Raw genomic sequence first — 14994 nt, 5'->3', positions numbered from 1 at the left:
GGAATGATGATCAGTTATAAACCTAGCCTTTGTTGTTGTTGTTGTTGTTGTTTTTTGAGACAGTATCTCACTCAGTCACCCAGGATGGAGTGCAGTGGGGCAATCACAGCTCAGTGCAACCTCGCCGTCCTGGGCTCAAGTGATCCTCCCCACTTCAGCCTCCCAAGTAGCTGGGACCACAGGCATGAGCCACCATGCCTGGCTAATTTTTGAATTTTTGGAGAGATGGGGGTCTCACCATTTTGTCCAGGCTGGTCTTGAACTCCTGGGCTCAAGCAATCCTCCTACCTCAGCCTCCCAAAGTGCTGGGATTATAGGCATGAGCCACCGCACCGGGCCCAAATCTAGCCTTTAGAAAAACTGGGAGCTTCCGTTACCTCCTTCTTGGAAGCCAGTCACCATATAAGTTCTACCATCTTGAGACCACCATGGTGACAGGAAGTACAAGGTAGCCATAAAGAGAGGATATATACAAGATGCCCCACCATTCCCCAGCTGGTCTCAGCCATCCCAGGCGAGATACCACAATGTGAGTGAAGAACCATCTTGGACATTCCAGTTCCTACAGTGTAAAACAGAAGAACCACCCAGCTGAGCCTTGACCAGATTTTAGAATTGCAAAAAATAATAAATTATTGTCTTAAGTTATGAGGCTGTGGGATGGTTTGTTACTCAACAACAGAAAACCAAAACAAGACTGTAAGACACTAGGAACATCTCCAAGTTACAGTACTGAAGAATACTGCCATTTTCATGAAAATGGATTTCAAATACTAGCTACACTACAGAGTTAAGACAGAAGCACTGAGGAGATACAACCATGCTGCGATCTCATTTCCACAGTCACCCTTCTACTCAAGTCAATGCCACGAAAGAGGTCAAGTAAGATACAGTAAATGCCTGTTGGATCTTGAGAGTAGTTTGTAGTGTCTTAGGAAAAACATTCTACTGATCATTTAAGGACTCAGCATAAATAGTACTTTACCCATTCATCTATCCATCTATCCACACCTTACTGGGTCCCTACTTTATTCCAGACACTGAGCTAGCAGCTGGAGACACAAAGTTTAATAAAATATAGTTGCTATTCTTTTAAAGCTTACAGTCTGATGAAAGAGGATGATGAGGAAATAATTATTAGAGTATGATAAGTACAGAAGAGTATAGAGAAAAGAACACAGAAGCACAGGATGATATGAGAGAAAAAAGTTAGGGAGTATAAATTCAATAAGGTAGAGAAGAGGACATCAAGAAAAGGTACACTGAGGGAAAGCTAAAATTAACTTAAGCTAAATTGTAAAGGATGAGCACAAGTCATATTCAGTACAAAACGAAGAGAAACAAGGAGATAAACTTGCCCTTGGGAAGTTCAAAGCACAAAATTAAGATATAATGAATGAGATTAACTCTTTGCCAATAAATAAATAAATAAATAAATAAATAAATATATCCATTAAGTCCTAAAACTAAAAACTTAAGTCGAAGGAAAAACTGCCTAGAATTCTTACTGACCTTGTATTAAACAACACTAAAAGTCCACATCTGGGATAAGAATAGGCCAACAGAAAGAACCAGGCTTCCATGGCTGGAGCAATTCTGTTAGCATCTCTATCACTATTTAAGAGAAAGGTTGCAGCTGGGTGCGGTGGCTCACACCTGTAATCCCAGCACTTTGAGGGGGCCGAGGCAGGCAGATCACTTGAGAACAGGAGTTCGAGACCAGCCTAGCCAACATGGTGAAACCCCATGTCTACCAAAAAATAAAAAAATCAGGCAGCGTGATGGCGCACACCTGTAGTCTCAGCTACCTGGGAGGCTGAGGCATGAGAATCACTTGAACTCAGGAGGTGGAGGTCACAGTGAGCCAAGACCACGCCACTGCACTCCAGACTGGGTGACAGAATGACAGTCTGTCTCAAAAAATAAATAAAAAATAAATAAAAGAAAGGTTGGAACCCATTAGGGTGGACCCATGGGGGAGGGGAGGACTACCAGGCTTGGCACCAATGGGGCCGTCAATGTTTGATACCACCAGCTACTAAGGTCTTCTAATTCATTGCCCTTGCTCTGAATACAGCCTCACTGAGCCACTTGTTTATAATACGCTTCCCATTTAGACTTTCCTACTGGGAGAAAATGCACAGCCAATATAGTATTCTGATCTGCTTGTGAATCCTAGTTCTCAATGCATATTAATAAAATGACATTCTGGTTTGTGCTCTTGTGGCGTTGCCTGCAACAAGTCAGTTCCCCTGAGCCTGAAACACTCTAGGTGACCAAATCCCATCTTTGGACTTGCAAACCTGAGGTCTGATCCTGTACCATGGTGACCTTATAAACCACCCCGAGACCTGTCTGAACAGCTAGTCAACCCTGACTCCATTATCCAAAACTCTCCTGTACCCACATGCCCTTCTTTAACCCACCAGATTGCAAATTCCTCTGGAACAGGAGATACATCTTCCTATTTCTAGCTATGTGCTAAATACTCAATAAATGTTTCAAGAATGAGTAAATACCCTTTGGGAGGCCGAGGTGGGAGGATCACTTGAGACCAGGAGTTCGAGACCAACCTGGGCAACATAGTGTGACCTTGTCTCTACTAAAAATAAAAAAATTACCCAGGCATGGTGTCATGGGCCTGGAGTCCAAGCTACACAGGAGGCTGAAATGGGAGTATCTCTTGAGACCAGAAGTTCGAGTCTGCAGTGAGCCGTGACCAGGCCACTGCACTACAGCCTGGGTGATGGAGCGAGACCCTGTCTCAAACAGAAAAAAAAAAAAGAATGAATAAAACAGTCAATGGAGACAGAAATAGGAACCTACCAATAACCATCCATTACTTGCATATAAGTTTTTTTTCCCTATTATTACAAAAAGTTATCTGGTCCATTATAGGAACTGACAAGGGAAGACTATAGCATGAGTGAACGCTCTGTTTTAATTTCTCCACAGATTTTATATATTAAAAGTCATATTCACATAATCATCTACTTTATGCCAAACTGATTCACACTAAATTTCTATAGTTTTATTTATTTGGCTTATAGCGAAGTCCAAGTCAATACTAAGAGATTTATACTCCAAAAGCACTAAAGCCCTTCTCAACAATAAGCCAAGTTTTCTTTTTCATGGCTGTGGCATTCTTTTCTACTTTTCTATCAGTTAAAATCATATTTCTGCTAAAAGATAGGTCTATATCCACTTTATATAGACCCAATGCCCAACATCATTTGAATGTCCAACATCAAGGTGGGCATTCAAAGCATACCAGTCCTATGTCTATGTTTGGAAACAAGCCATTTCCATTCTGCTAAGAAATCTGTACATTTGAAAAGGGAAGGGGGAAAAAACATTTCACACCATAATTGGTGTAATATGGATCTGAAAATTAAACCTAAACATTGCTAGCATCTCAGATAACTATTTGCATAGAAATCTTCACAGCACAAACATAATTTCAAAATAAAAGCCCTTTACCAAGGTATGCACCTGCAAGAAAGAAAAGGAAGAAAAAAAGAAAGATAGGCAGATAGATAGATGATCGATAGATAGATAGGTAGATAAAAGCCCTTTCCTAGCTATTATAACAGAAGGTAAATTATTTTCAGTCAGTATCATTACTTAGGTTAAACACATAGCCTTTGACACTAAGAAATTCTTAGTTACCTTCAGCAAATATGGACAGGAGTCTTATAGGAAGTTCCACAAAATCACAGGCATAATTAAAAAGGAAGAAAAAAGGGTGACATCCTTTCCCAAAGGGCTTATATGAGGATGCACAGATACCTGAGAGCCCCAGTCTCAATATTTATGGGACAGTTTTTTGTTTTGCTTTTTTTTTTTTTTTTTTTTTTTAACAGAATGAGCTAGAAAAGCACAGAGTTGCTCCCAGAATAAAAAGAGTGAAATTTAAAACTGTCTGCAAGTCTAGTTTGGAATGACAAATTTCAAATAGATCCCTTTTACTTAAACAAAAGAAAAGTTTTTCCTCTTAGTTGAAATGATCTCCTCCAAACAATGGGGTTACTGCGATGTTTCTGAGCCACTGTGGGAAGCCACTTAGCCCTGGACAGCCGGGCAGGCCCACCTAAAGGGAGCAAGTGGAGGTACCTGTTTCCTCACCTGGGCCGACCCCTGGGGCCTCTGGCATTTCTTGCTTCTGTCATCACTCACTGCTCTCTCTGCAGCTTAAATGTGGAATCCCTCTCTCCTAATGACATTCCTGACCCCAACCTGGCTGGGGCTCTGTCTGGCCTCCATCAGTGGCAGCCAGTACGCTACCCTGACCCCACTGAAGCTGGAGATTCTGAGAAGCTCATGTTTCAAACCACAAGAAATGTGAAGCAAATCGTTTCATTCAACTTCTGATCTTAGAATTTGAGAAATGATACTGGAAAGAGATTTGAGTTGAGAGCCAGGAAACCTGAGTCCTTACCCCAGCTCTGCCTGTAATTAGCTGTGCAGTCTTAGGGGATATTTGAACTTTCCACATCCACAGAACAGTCTTCTAGGATCTCTAGGTTTCCTTTGTGGTTTAAAAATCCCACAGTTCTGTAAATATGGAATTCTAAGTCTGTTCCTCTCAAATGGTTTATCTGAGTGCTGGAAATTGCTCCGTAAGAAACTAAAACATAAAAGGCATCCAGAAAAAAGAAAAAAGATAAATACCATATTTGCTTTGAATTACAGTTGCATTACCTTAATTATTTTTCTTTATGGAAAGAATTGTTGGGTAAAAGAGAGGGAAGATTCACTATGTAGATTTAAATAAATATAAGAGTATTAACAAAGATTTCTATTATTTTTCTAACCTTCTCAACTCATGGCACTGGATTTTTTATTAATTACTTTACAATGGGCTTAAACTATAACAAAACAGTCCTCTTAATTCCTGGTGGGAAGCATGCAAATCCATGGGATATTTAAAACATAATATTTTATAAAATTTTAATTAAAAGACCAACAATAGGCTCACCCTTGCCCTGGGACCATATGAACAATGAGCTAAAGACAATCTCCCAGAGAAGTGGGTGGGCTGTAACCTGAGCCAGCTGCTGGAACCGGTGACAAAGTATCTCCACATCTCTGCTGCTCAACGGAGCAGAGAGCTGGGAGTGTCCTCCCTCAACAGAGAAACACCAGGGACAGCCCAAAAGAGGAGCACAGGCTCTGATACAGGAAGAGATGGGGAGTACCCAGCAGCCTCCCAGGTAGTTCTCGAGAGCCAACCTGAGGAAACGGGAGACCACCGCGCTCCAACTCAGACACTGAGTCAGGACAGGGGAAGACGCTTCTCTTCAGGAGGAAACTGTCAGTGAGAGCAGGACTGCAGACCTAGGGAGCTGGAGGGGAATTTCAGGGTACCTGGGGTCCTGCCTCTAAGATGGTCTACTCTCTGAGGACTGAGGATGACCAAAAATCAGACAGAAGAAGGCCCGGGGTCCACAGTGACCACCTGTTAGAGAAGCCCAGCAGGCCCCAGACCCCATCAATTCCAGTCTACCCTTAGGCTAAACTGTGGAGCCATCAATCCTCTCTCCCCTCTTTGTAATCTCATGTAAAGCATCCATGCTTGTGCTTGTTTTCATTTACTTAGAAGTATCCCTTCAAACACCTGAGGACTTTATGCATTTGTCAGAGAAACAGTACTTGAATCTGCTGAAGGAAGGGCAGCTCTTAGGGTGGGCCTGGGGTGGGGGCAAGGCACAGTATGCAGAGCTCAGGAGATGGAGGGACCTAGATGCAGCCAAAAAGCAAAGCCCAGGAGGTCCGAGCAAGACAGCTCTTCAGGAGCATTCCCTGGGTCTGGCCCATCTCCCTCACTGAGTTAACCCTAGGTTCAATTGTTATTGTTCTCAGCTGGGCCAAATGGATAGCATCCACGTCCATTGCAAACTACTCCCTCTTAGATGGCTCACAAGAGCTCCCTCCTTTTGTCTCTAGGCCCCAGCCAAACTGCATGGTGCCTCACGTCTCTGTAGAATTATGTCCCTTTGATATCTGCTGGAAACTCCACTTGGTTGCACTGGTCTGTACATTAAATATTTTGTGTCGAGTGCAGTATTAAACATTACTATTCAACAACTCTGGGAACATCACTGAAACTTACTGAGCGCAGAGGTGATGAAAGCTTTCCAAGTTATCTGGCAGATGCATTTGTTTCAGAGCACATGACTTGCTTTTTGAGAGGATTCAGTACCAAGCTAGACTGGAAACTAAAATTTACACAGGGCGTTCCCACATTTTACCTCACAATTCATGTCTTGGCAGTTAACCCACAATGTTCTATTAATGTCAGACAAATTCCATTTCCAGGGAAGCGTTGCCTAAAGAGCCTCGATGTTTAATTCCCTGATAATTAAGAAAATGAGCAAAGCATAGGACAGAGAGGCTTTCCATTTAGGTTTCTGGAAGGGATTTAATGAAAGCCAATTCCCAAGGAACACATTTAAAACATTACAAGGGCTGAGTTTTTTTGTTGTTTTTTAAGAGATAGGGTCTCACTCTGTTGCCTAGGCTGGAGTGCAGTGGTGTGATCATGGCTCACTGCAGCCTTGACCTTCTAGGCTCAAGTGATCATCCCACCTTGGCCCCCCAGAGTGCTAGGATTACAGGCGTGACTCACTGCAGCTAGCTGGGCTGAGTCTTGATACGAGCAGAGAATTATACATTTCTCACGGACTATTTGAGCCTAAGCTCACCTAACATAGATTCTATAATCCATCTTTTTGGTGGTCTTGAGGTGGGGGGGCCTTCTCTGCCTCTCTAACTGCTCCTCTTCACTGGCACCTGCATGGTCCCCCATTTCTTTCTCTGGTCCTTCAACAGTGCCACCCTTCACTCTGCCTGATGTCAAAGTACCCACAGCAATGCACAAACTGCAGGGCAGCACCCTAACCGGTAGGCCCACCTTCCCTCCATCATCCCTTTTATCTATTCTTTGCACAGCTGCCATTTGTCTTTCTAAATCTCTCATCTGATAGCATCATGCCTCAACTGAAATTCTTTCAGTGACGCCTCATTGCCACCAGAATAAAATCCAAACTCCTCAGCATAACCGAAGACCTTTTGTGACCAACCGTGCTAACTTTTCTGAACTCTTCTGCCCTTCTCCAACCGTCCAGCAACATGGACTATTTCTGATTCCCTAATGCACCAGGCCCCTCTGACTCACACCAAGTTGCTCAGACTGGTCTCCGGAACACGTACCATTCTGCTAAGATTACTCAAAGATACTTCTGTGTCTCCTGACAGACTTGAGAATCTGACCATGTTATTCATCTTTAATTCTCCAATACCCAGCAGAACACCTGGCACAAGATGAATGTTGCTGAGTAAATGGGAAGTTGGGACTTTAAAAGAGGGACTGCACAATTTAGTTGTGAGGTCACATGAGGTTCCAAATGAGACAGTATCTCAGCAACACGTGAGACTTCAGATAGTTCCTTTCACCAAATAATGTACTGCTTCCTGAAAAGTCAGATTTCAGTAGACCTTTGAGAGTCATATGAATTTCATTCTGCCACCTTCTCAAATCCTTCAAATGGAAGAGCGCACATGATAGTTTATTAAAATGCAGTAAACTAAATAACATAAATGTTCAGAACCCTTAATAACTAGTTATCAATTAAGTGCATTTTTGTAAAGAATTATATATTTTTTTGGTCTTACAAAGAAGCAATTTTAAAATCACTTGCTAAGTACTACTGCACAGCTGAGGACAGGAGAGTTACCTAGAAAACCAGGAGTAGCCTTGTGGTCATTCAGGGCCCAAGTGGTACGTCTGGCTTCCCGTTTAGTAAGGGATTCAGCCTGCTGAACAACTACAGTTGAGGGTGGCAACTAAAAACAGCTCCCTCAGAAATAAAATGACATTCCCTAGAGGCGAGAATAGAGGCTGTAATAAGCTCCCTAGTAACCTGGCGTCTCCCCACCAATGGAAGGGCAGTAGCAAGGGTGTGCAGTGCTCTCCTGGATGGTGGTTGTCTCTTTGGATTCTCAAACATCTGTGAGAACCAAATTTTAGGGGAAATGTCATCACTGAATTACAGATCAAGAAAAATGAGTTTTAGGAAGGTTTATCACTTATGAAAGGATCAGAGTAATAAGAGACAGACCTCTGTGGACATATGACTAAATCTTGGGTCCTGTCACTACCTCTAGTGTCTAAAGCACCTGCCAACTCTTTCATGTGCATTCCACTCAACCTTGAGGTAGGTGTAAGTAAGTGCACTTTCTTTTGTTTTCCAGTTGTCTGTAGGTGTCTCTGGTTTTCTTTTTTTTTTTTTTTTTTGAGACGGAGTCTCGCTGTGTCACCCAGGCTGGAGTGCAGTGGCGCGACCTCGGCTCACTGCAAGCTTCACCTCCTGGGTTCACGCCATTCTCCTGCCTCAGCCTTCTGAGTAGCTGGGACTACAGGCGCCCACCACCATGCCTGGCTAATTTTTTGTATTTTAAGTAAAGACAGGGTTTTGCCATGTTAGCCAGTATGGTCTCGATCTCCTGACCTCGTGATCTGCCCGCCTCGGCCTCCCAAAGTGCTGGGATTAAGGCGTGAGCCACCGCACCCGGCCGGTTGTCTTTCTTTAGAATTCTATTTTAGTTGCTAAAAGGACCATAATTTTGTGTGAACATCTAGCACAGTGGATATGCTTAAAGTTAAAACATGTCCATCACAGTTATGTGTTGCATAATGCTAGAGATACATTCTGAGAAATGCATCGAGTGACTTCGTCCTTGTGCAGACATGATAAAGTGTACTTACACAAACCTACATGGTATAGCCTACCACACACCTAGGCTATAAGGGTGTAGCCTATTGCTCCTAGGCCACAAACCTGTATAACATGGGACTGTGCTGACTACTGTAGGGAGACGTAACACAATGAAAGTATGTGTGTACCTAAACATATCTAAACACAGAAAAGGTAGGGTAAAATACAGCAGTATAATTTGATGGGACCACCATTGTTGACTGAAAAGTCATTATGCAGTGCATGACTGTATTTATACAACTCGATCCACCAATGAACTTTCCTTCAGGACTTGTCTTAGGAAGACATACTCCCTAATGTGCCATCCATCATCCATATGCAAGGTTTCACTTATGTACTGAATATAATTTCACTCAAATGCCTCTGAGTTGACCAGTGCCACAATGCTTCTGTCAGAGCAGCATTTCAGCTCCTGGGCTGCCATCCAGAGTCTTACTTCAAACACAGCGGAGAGTCAGCTTTGTAGATATAATGCTAAGCAGATGGGGAAGGCACTCTGACTCAAGGACTTCTGACATCAGGGGACTTTGATAAACTTACTGAAACTGTCCTCTTTGGATCTTGTGCACACACTCAAAGGTGTTGCTCAAACCCATGTGGGACACACTCAATATTATCTAAGTTCTTCCAGGCAACCGTGGTAGAAAAAGGCAGAGACACAGACATAGCTGGACTTGTTTTTGTTTTAGGAACCACAGAGATTTTGTGCCTGGTAATATGTTAAATGATATCTAGGAATTCTGAGGCCAAAACATGGATTTCCATTTCCTTTAAAGACTCTTGGTTTGTGTGTGTTTGTTTCTGCATGCAAACTTACTGTGTCTCCTTTTCTTCTACTCCCATGATTTGCCACCTTGAGATATGCTCTAATGACCTCAAAGGCCACTGGTGCCAAGATCTCATATCCATCCATTTGTGTAATACCTATTAAGTGCCTACTATGGATAAAATACTATTGTAGGAATGTTGGCAAATGTAAACATAAATTTTCAAAAAACTATGGTTTAAAACTTTAAAAAAAATTATGGCTTTCTATTCTCATGGAGGCTTTATTTTCTATTTAGGGAAAAAAATAAGCAGTTTCATAGTTACAAATAATCATAATAAAGAGGGATAGGCAATGAATGCTAGAGACACAGTATATACTTCATAAATTTCCACGTGATTAGGCTACCCCTGACAGAAGATATCATCCTTAGTTCAAATCTTCCTCTATCCATGTCTGTTGATCACCTTTAATATCCTAAGACATATACACTAATCACATAGATAAAATTGTCCTTCTGTGCCTCATTGGTTTGCAAATATGGTCTGCATTTATCCAGTTCCACCAATTGGAGAATTTTACCATTCTCTCTGACATATTTAAAATGTCAGCTAAATATTATTTTAAAAAGAAAAGAAGAATGTGACCTCTCATGGGGAACACAAACATACAGTGATGGACTACTGGGTTCATCAATATCCTTCATTCAGGGTAAGAGAATAACATCTTACATTTACTTGATGTATACAGGTGGTATTTCATACGTGTGTGCTCTCTTTCATCTAGTTACATATGTAGTTAATGTCAACTACCCACGTGATCCTAGGTTTTCCTGAGCACAACATGGAGCAAAAATCATGTCACAGTGTCCACTATATGAAAAAAAAAAAAAAAAGCTACTACCCTCAACAGGCTGAGGAAAAAAAAATAAAGAAAATGATGAAATACTTTATAAGCATAAAAATCAACACACTGATCTTGTACCCTAATTGTTTCAGCAGGAAGCATCATGGTTCCGCTGAGTTCTCTGGCTCCTGAGGGCACCATTACACTGTGTTCCATGTGCATGTCCTGCTCCCGCGTAACATGTTCAATCACATCCCCTACAGTCCTATGCCAGGGCACATGGGGACACAGCTGCCCACACACCCTCCTCTGCCTGTAACAGTGCATGGGGCTGCAGAGGGATACCCTGGGAACAGTGAGGAAGGCGGAAGAACCCTTTGAGGTGCCAATCAGCTGAACCTCACTTAAGGACAGCGGGTCATGACCAGATCATCCTACTAGCCTATCAGGCCTCCACCTTCATTTAGAAAGGCTGGCACAAATACAAAGTTAATTATGCTTCCCCAATATGTTTCTGTGGTTGCTGATTTGGACTCAGGCATAGAAGTTGTTTTTCAGAAGCAATTTTCATCCTTAACATTTCCTTCAGTTTAGGAAAATAACTGAATTTGCACAGTCCAATGCTGATATTCTTGAAGTTTGGTGAGCTAAGCAAGATGGTTTTAAACAAATTAAAGAACAAATGAATCAGTCAAGGAAACAATGATTCTAAATGTTTGTAAATCACTTCCTTTTCCTACAATATTTCTAATAAGAAAGCTTGTAACATACATCTTCCAGGGACCTGAGAATCCAGCTCAAGCTTAAATGCTCAAAACAGCCACTTGAAGAGATCTACCCTTAACTTCGTATTTCAATTTGATTTTATATCTGATTGACGTTTAGTAGGCCTGGTAAGTGGGCTGAATGTACATCTACGATTTTCTGAATTTCTTCCAAATGATTTAATGCTTTGTTACATGGTGATTCTCCTCACCCAAGAGCCATCTAAAGTCACTCTGCCATGGTCCATGTTGTCACCACACCTTCCTTCCGTGAGCTCTCAGACACTGACATGTCCCTTCCTTGAGTGTGCCCTAGTACCCCTCCAACTACCCCACACCAGGTATTTTTGCTCTTTCATCCTCTGGGCCCTCTAGTGTCTTCTTTTCCCAGTCCAGGGTCCACCTCCAAAGACTCCAGCCTCGACTCCCTGGGAGGTCATTTTAGGACCTTGGGTCACTCACTCTCACCCACATCCTGCCACCATCACAGTCATCCATCCTCTGCTTTCTCTTCTCTATTCCCAGGTGACTGACGTTTCCAACAAGGCTAATTGTTTTAACTGAAATCTTAAGTGGAAAGACCCCCCTCTTGGTTGATAATTCATTTGTTTAATTCTACAAATATTTATTGAATTATCTACCACTTGTTCTACATGCTTAAAAACTAAGATCTCTGCCTCCTGGAGTTTACATAGGAAGCAAAAACATATACCAGTGTGAGAAGCTGTTAAGAGACAAGGAGAGAAAAAAAGAAATCAGAGCAAGGTAGAGAGGACCAGCAAGGCCAAAGAGGGGTGGAGGTGTAGCAGTCAGCAACAGCCTCACTGCAAAGGTCAGATTTGGAAAACGGTTTGCAGGGGCAACAGATAGCCAGGTAAACAATTTCCAGGGACAGGATAGGTCCCAAGCCAGGGGCCTGCCTCGCAGGGGAGACGGGAGCCCAAAGAGGCCAGTGTGGCTGCAGACAGACAGCGGATGGTGGGAGAGGCGGGCTGGGAGAAGGCCTGGGAGTAAATGGGAAACAAGATCACAGGGACCCTTGGGCCACTGTAAGGCCTTTGCTGGGGGATTCTGAACACAGGAATGATAACCTCTGACTCACTTTTTAAACAGTCTCTCTAGCTACACTGTTAGGACCGACTGGAAGAGGGCAAGGAGAGAACCCAGAAGACTTGAGAGGAGTCTCTCGCATTAATCCAGGTAAGAGGGACAGACAAAGGCTGTGGCGATGGTTCCAGCAGGGGGAGAACAAGCTGATGACACTTGACTCCCCCTGCCACTCTCCATGGCCTGCTTTCCAAACCCTTGCTCGCCCAAGCTCCCCCCGCCCCAGGCCAGCCTGACATTAGCTCCCTCAGCACAATCTGCCGCTACACTTCTCAATACACAATGCTCTCCTTCCATTTGGAGCTGGCAGTATTTCTCCTTCCTCAACTCCTCCTCTAAAAGACCCTTAATTCCCTCCCCAGAGACCCCATGCAGAACCCTGCTTCAAAACTCAGACCACATTATCCTGTATCTTCGATCTCTTCTCCATGCCTGGGTTTCACCCTTCTCAGCTCATTCTTGCTTTCCCAGTCCTGGTAAAACCTCCCGCGGACCTTGTCACTGCTCGGAGCCACTCTGATTTCTTCTGTTTCCAGCTTACTCTAACCTGTGTCTCCCCACTCACTTCTTTACCCCCACCTGGTCACCAACTCCACCGCCCTTTCCTGGGACCTCCCTAGCCATGGAGAGACTGTCTGCCCTCTCTGCCTGCCTTCTTCCAACTCTTCTTCTCCATTTCCTGGTTCTTATCCTAACTTCTGTCTCTGCTTCCCCTGCTTTTTCCTAGATGAAGGCACTAGCCCAGGCTTCAGTCCGTCATGCTCTCGGCCCCTTTCATGCCTGTCTCACTTTTCTGTGGATGAGTCCAGATCTTCCTTTTTAAACCGACTTCTCTCAGGGCTGGACTTCTGCGTTTCCAGCCACTTCAAGAGCTGATAGCACCTGGGTGTTCCACTAAACTCTCAAATAATACTTCCACAGTAGATTCCCATGGGACTAGATTTATGTCATGACACTGGTCCTAGTCCCCTGCTTATTAAGACATACCTTTATCTCCTCTCCTAAGTTATGAGCATTTTGAAAGCAAGGATCCTAGCTTATCTTCATGGTTCCAAGCACCTCACAAAGCTGAGTCCTTTCACAAGTAGTTTAAGAATAAACATAAGTTAAATAAATATACCCTTAAGCTCAGCTGATCAGTGCTACTTGAAAAGTAAGCTTTTCTTTTTAAGGACTATGTGATGATAATTTAAAAAAAAAAAAAATCAATCACTATTTCCTGTAAAAGGCATTACTTGAACTAGAATTAAAATTCTCATCTCATGAAGGTTTAGATGTGTCTATTCAGAATTTTTTTTTTTTTTTTTTTTTGGAGACGGACTTTCGCTCTCATTGCCTAGGCTGGAGTTGCAGTGGCGCAATCTTGGCTCACTGTAACCTCTGCCTCCCGGGTTCAAGCGTCCTGCCTCATCCTCCTGAGTAGCTGGGATTACAGGCGCCTGCCACTACGCCCAGCTAATTTTTGTATTTTTGGTAGAGACAGGGTTTCACCACGTTGGCCAGGCTGGTCTCGAACTCCTGACCTCAGGTAATCTGCCCGCCTCAGCCTCCCAAAGTGTTGGGATTACAGGCATGAGCCACCGCACCTGGCCCAGAAATATAATTTATCCAGATTTTTCAGTTAGGTCTAAGCCTAGACATGAACTAATATCCCAGAAACCACAATGTTTACAGAAAGTTACACTGTTGGCCACTGAATTCTAACTGATAAAAATTTCGAGGAATTTATGAAAAGAACACTTTTCAATAAAAAGCCAAAAACAAAGTATTGAGAGTTTTTTTCTTTTGGCTCTATATAAGAAAAAAGTGAGGACAAAACATAGTGAAAATAAGTTTTTTTCTTTTCAAAAGGACAGATGGGAAATGAGATCAGGGACTTCCAGGCCTTTGTAAGCAGCAGGCATGGCTTCCTCTCCATGTCAGTGATTTGTAGATCATTATCAGTCTCATGTAAGTAGAAGAGGAAAAGAACCAGAGGAAAAATAAAACTCAGGATGTTATTGAAAGGGAAATGGAGTAACCACATTTTTCTACACAATGCTGAGAACACTCTAGGATTCTCCTGTATTCAAACATTTCCAAAAAGTAAATTTTTTAGGATTGTCAATTATGAATAATCTTTGACCTGCACTCCTATCCTTTCTTTTCAATTCTCTTGCTAAGACTTTTATACAGGTAATACACCATGAGTATCAGTGGGAAAAGCACCTAAGGACTCACTCCTCAACCTGATTTTGCAAACAGTTCTAAGGATGACAACAGTTTCCCACCCATAAATATAGCACAGAAATCCTATAACAAAATCCTATGCTTTTTAAAAATCTTTATTTTAAATACGTAAAACATAAAATATACCATCTTAACCATTTTTAAGTGTACAGTTCAGTGGCATTAAGTACATTCTCATTTTTCAATCATCACCACCATCGATCTCCAAAACTCTTTTCATCTTTCCAACTGCGTCTCTGTTCCCATTGAACAATAACTCCCCATTGCTCCCCACCTCCATCCCTAGTAACCACCATTCTACTTTCTGCCTCTAATGAATTTGATTCTTTAAGGACGTTACATATGTGGAATTGAACAGTATTTGTCCTTCTGTGACTGGCTTATCCACTGAGCATAACATCTTCAGGGTCCATCCATATTGTAACATGGGACAGGAGTTTCTTCCCTTTTCAGGCTGAATAATATTCCATTTTTTGTAAATACCACATTTTCTTTCTCCATTTAT

The 14994-nt window shown here is 42.5% G+C and overlaps 1 protein-coding gene across 10 annotated transcripts in view; it reads right to left on the bottom strand.

The window, feature by feature from the left end:
* The window catches only part of DOCK9 (dedicator of cytokinesis 9), a 296690-nt gene that overhangs the window by 143490 nt on the left and 138206 nt on the right, over positions 1 to 14994 (bottom strand). The window lies entirely within an intron of this gene.

This window comes from Symphalangus syndactylus, chromosome 15 (assembly GCF_028878055.3).
Source record: "Symphalangus syndactylus isolate Jambi chromosome 15, NHGRI_mSymSyn1-v2.1_pri, whole genome shotgun sequence".
NCBI classification, from domain to species: domain Eukaryota; kingdom Metazoa; phylum Chordata; class Mammalia; order Primates; family Hylobatidae; genus Symphalangus; species Symphalangus syndactylus.
Note: the sequence above shows the minus strand (reverse complement) of the source record. Positions and strands in the feature narration are given on the sequence as shown.